Below are 4,977 nucleotides of genomic sequence, written 5' to 3'. Positions count from 1 at the left end.
TACTCCAGTTATGAGAAGGGTGAGCTTAGTGCTTCACTTGAGATAGCAAGGGCAGGCCCATTTAGTCCCCAGGTAACAGAGAAATTGAATAGGAAAAGACAATCATTTGTTAAACATATAGCTTACACCAGGCTCTATGCTTCACCTTGTTTCTCTTATCTAATCCTCTGAGTATTCCTATTATCATCCCCACTTCACAGATATGGAAATTGAGGTCACAGAACCTGCCTGACCTGCCTCAGCTAGTAAGATCAGAACAGGAATTTGAACCCAGTAGTCTCTGACTCCAGAACCCATTGACTTTTTCAACACCAGCCCACTGCTTCCAGAAAAAAAACTTCAAGATTAAGCGTTAAGACACCTCAGGGGGATCCAGGGATTTAGCTCAGTGGTGCCGCCGCCTGCCTTGCAACGCAAGGTCCTGAGTTCGATCTCCAGTACCAAAAAAAAAGACACCTCAGGGGCATCTACTCACTAAGGCTCCTGGGAACAGGCTCACTTTATTATACTTTATTATTATGCCTTTGGAAATGGAGCCTAAAATGATCCAATCTACCTTTGTAAAGAAATTTTGTACCAGATGGTGATCCTGGCTAACTCTGGCTGTACACAGTAGTGTCCCTGGGTCCCCTTGTTTGTTAGTTTGTTTGTGAGGGGAAAATGTCCTTGTATTAACAGCCCTGGGAAAAAAATCAGATTTAAGGCTTTTTTTGTTGTGGTGTGGGGTTTTTTTTTTGGTACTGGGGATCGAACTCGGGTCCTCAGCTTGTGAGGCTGGTGCCAGAACCACTGAGCTAAATCTCCAGCCTTTTTTTTTTTTTTTTTTTTACCAGTTGCCACCACTTGATAATGAGATATGGGATTGTTAGTCTTTGACTAAAGAGGAGAAAAGAATTGCAAGTGTTCAGAGCCTAGCAGAAGAAAGAAGCATTTGAAATAAGAATGATTACACTTCTGCCAAGAGCAGCAACACGCGCCACGTGTGAATGGTGTGGGCTGAAGACAAACCAAGGTAAAATTGTAGTGTCTGCCTCTGGAGGGGGCCCTGGGGTGGTTGCTAGTGCCCATTCTGCTCTGTCTCACATGTGAAAGCTGCTGGTCCACCTCACCTATTTTTGTCAGGATGGAAAAAGTCACTGTGGTGGACACTGAGCCAAATGGCTCAAATCATGGTGCTCAGCATGTGATGAGATAATTTTGTTGCTGAGCGCACAGAAGCTGAGAGCCACTGCTGGCACATAAAACCCTTCTGCTGCCTCAAGTATGAAATGACCCTCGGAGGACAAGGTGAAAGATGAAGGCTGGCTACCTTCTGAGTTCTGCTGAGGCTGCTCTGAGTTTGTCTGCAAAACACTGGTGTGAATCACAGTGAGCCACTGGTGTTGACCATGACCAGATAATGTATGATGGACAGCACTCGTGTGCTACACAAGTGTGCTTTTCTTGCACCTAGTGTGAAACCTCTTTGTTGGGATGTCCAAGTTAAAGCAAAACAATCAGAGCCTTGCAAAGAAAAAATACCAATCTATATGGTATTGGTCATACTCACAAAATGGTCTGGGTGATTCTGCAAGGCTTCAGGAACTGTATCTGGACTGTGGGGCTTTGGGATAATTATAATGATCAAACGCAGGCACACAAAGATTCCCTGTAGTGTTTGTCAGGCTGGAAACCAGAGCAATGTATTCAGGATTCCATGGATTCTTGGCTTGTCTGGTATCACAGTTGCTTCAGTGGATGAAGAAAGCCAGCTAAAGTTATCATGATCTTCCCTGCAAATTCTGAGGAAATGGAGGCAAAAGAATGTGAGAAAATAACCCACATGGAAACTGAATTCTTCCATGTTGCATGTGAATGTAACCCTTAGTCTAAGTTCAGAGTTATGGCTGAAAAAAAAAATCACCCTTGAGGAGAAACTAATACATCTGCCAGTCCTCAGGAGATCCAAGTCTCAATCCAGGCCACAGCAGCTCAAATTCTCCGATGATGTCACTGACAATGGAAACCATGATAAGATCAACACTGCAGTCTCCAGTGAGTGAAAGTACGCTGGTCTACCATGTGGAGAGAAAGAACCCAAATCTCATCACTATTTCCACAGACGGAGAAAAATCCTGCTCTGGCAACTCCTCAATAATGTTAGAGTAAGAAAACACTCCCAAGGATAGACTGCAGCTTCACACCCCCGGGAACTGTGAGAAATTAATATGGAAGCCATCCATGCACACATCCAGAACATTCTATGGTATGCACCACGGAACCTGGGAGTGAACAGGTTGCTGGGACCCCATGGTAAGGATGATGATTCCTGGTGTTCCTCCTCTTCTGAGTCAGAAGGAGGATATTTTCTTTTTCAATCAATCCTTCAATTCTAGCCATGGAGATACACTTACTACACAGAACTTTCTAGTCCAATTTCTGCACACCCTGCCTCTCAGTTTGGTCAGAGGACAACTAAATCCAGGAAGAAAAAGGACAAAACGGGGAAAAAATGACTTTGTATTATTTCTTAACTTAGAAGTTATGGGGATTGTTTAAAACTTAGTCACTGATCATGAGAATGAATAACATCTTTTTTGTTTCCCAAAGTGAGGATCAAACCCAGAGCTTTTGCACTGAGCTCCAGCCCCAGCTCTTCTTGAAAATTTTATTTGAGACAGCATCTCATAAAGTCACTAAGTTGCCTAGGCTCGGCTCAAATTTCCGATCCTCCTGCTTCAGTCCCCAAGAATGCTGGGATTACAGATTGCCCTAGCATGCCTGGCTACATCCTCTTTTCTTCTATAGGGAATTTGCTAAGCTAGTTCAAAGTGCTTTCTTTGCCCTTGTAAATGAGAAGCTAGCTGCAGTTTACAGTGTCTGATTAACATTTAAAGGAGTGATTCTTTAGTTCACCCTCCCTACTGGCCCATTACAGTTCTACATAGCTGCTCTGGTCTCTAATCCTCAAGAGAATACCCAAGAAACTGTCAAGGTAAGTGGACAGGGGTGCTGATTTTAAAATACAGAGGACACCAGACACCTTTATGAATAGTTTGTCATTTATGTACATTTGACTGGCTCAAGTCCCGAAGGGACTGTCTTGTTGTGAGGCATGCAGGTGGTCATACCTGGCTTACCTGGATCACACTGTGCATCCTACAGTGCAAAGCTAATTTGTCCCTTCTCTGTCCCTGTTAGCCAGGTAAACTTTGCACTGTATTAGCTCCAGATACAGATTTAAAAAAAAAAAAAAGCATTGCTATATATAGTGTAATATTTCATAGACCTAAGCATATTCCTAATTTCTGCTCCAAATATTAATGTACCTATGGACAGTTCATATTTTAAAGGTAATATTTTTATATCCCTGAATTGTAAGAACTTTGTTACATTGTTATACCACTAAATTTTGTTAGGGAATGAGGTACAGCATTTCTGAATTAAATGATTGCTTGTATTTTAGTTGAGGTTTATAAATTTAAGTGGTGAGGTTTACATTGTCTACTAATGAATTTCTTTATTTTTCAATACTAAAAGAGCCCTGTGTGCATGGCAGAGTCATGTAAATACTTTGGGCTGGGGGTTACTAGGGATGGAACCTAGGCTGTCATACATACTGGGCAAGTGCTTCTACCACTAAGTTAAATCCCTAGGCCTTTTTTAAAATTTTACTTTGGGACAAGGCTCACTAAGATGCCCACGCTGGCCTTGAATTTGTGATCCTCCTGCCTTGGCCTTCCTGTATATACTCTTTTTTTTTTTTGTACCAGGGATCAAACTTGGGTCCTTGTGCTTGCGAGCAGGCAGCAAAACCACTGAGCTAAATCCCTGGCCCCTGTATATACTCTTTACTACACCCACATTATTCTTACAAGTGTTATTTATAGGCCAAGCAATGTAAACTGTGTAAATATAAAGGCAACAACAAAAATCACATATACCCTTGAAACCTATGGTAAAAAGCAATTGTAGAGATTGTTTGGGTGGATCTGCTCCTCTTTGAGGGTGACAGGAGGATACCTGTCCCACTCTTGCCAAAGTGGTGACTATTTCTTGGGAAGAAGCCATAACTATAAGGATCTGCTTTTTGTGATTGAGGACTTTATACATTTATTTATTATTTGAAGAGAAATTATTTCTTTTTATCTCTCCCCTCCAGCTAAGGTCCAGGCCTTTAACAGCAAGTTTGAAAACTGGATCTTCTGGTAGTGTTTTTCTTTTTAAATCCTTAAGTTAGAGGGTGCTGTACCAGTGAGTACTTCAAGTTAATAAAAGGTTCTAGTTCAAGAGAAAATTATGCTGGATTTGAACTAAATGAACCGATATCTTGGTATGCTCCGTTCTTGCACTTGGGTCTCAGACCTAGTGTCATCCAGAACCTCGAGGGAAGTTTTAATATATGTTAATAAAAAGCAAAAAAAAGAGAAAGAGATCAGGACAAGATCAGAACATAGACTTGGACTCTTGGGTGGATAGGACCAGCTAGGGTAAAGAAAGGAAATCCTGTCTCTGGCCACATTCCCTCCCCTGAGACGCTCTTCTTGAAAGAGATGACCAACAGGCGAAGCAGGAGGCCAAGCGAATTTACTCAGCAGCTCAGGGCTGCTCAGCTAAGCCTCAGTAGGCTTTCTTACTCTAGGTTAAGGACTGGAGGCTTGTGGGAAATAAATGTACATTTAGCTGAGAAGCATTTGATAATGCATAGTAAGAGGCTTAAATAAGCTTTCAGATTCTGACCTAACTATATGGATATACAAAATGTACCCAGAAGAGTCATGAAATATTAGGGGGGAAAAAGCAGGATGAACACCCTGGATAAACAGAATGATTCTAATCATATTTAAAGTGCTTAAAAAAAAATGAAGCCCCTGTGCTAAAATATTAAAACAGTTTCTCACCCATCTAATATTCACAAAGCAGCCTAAATTTAAGAGGAAATGTATGTACCAAGATGTTCTTTGCAGTATTTTGACAAAATGATGAAGAGAGACAGGG

The 4,977-nt window shown here is 41.6% G+C and overlaps 1 pseudogene; it reads left to right on the top strand.

Annotated features, from left to right (window-relative positions):
- Positions 1–1,299: 1,299 nt before the first annotated feature.
- Positions 1,300–2,042, top strand: LOC110347787 (prickle-like protein 1 pseudogene; annotated as a pseudogene).
- Positions 2,043–4,977: the final 2,935 nt, after the last annotated feature.

The sequence above is a fragment of the Heterocephalus glaber genome, unplaced genomic scaffold (assembly GCF_053883595.1).
Source record: "Heterocephalus glaber isolate CG9 unplaced genomic scaffold, H.glaber_assembly_v1.0 deba00001504, whole genome shotgun sequence".
Taxonomy (NCBI): domain Eukaryota; kingdom Metazoa; phylum Chordata; class Mammalia; order Rodentia; family Bathyergidae; genus Heterocephalus; species Heterocephalus glaber.
Note: the sequence above shows the minus strand (reverse complement) of the source record. Positions and strands in the feature narration are given on the sequence as shown.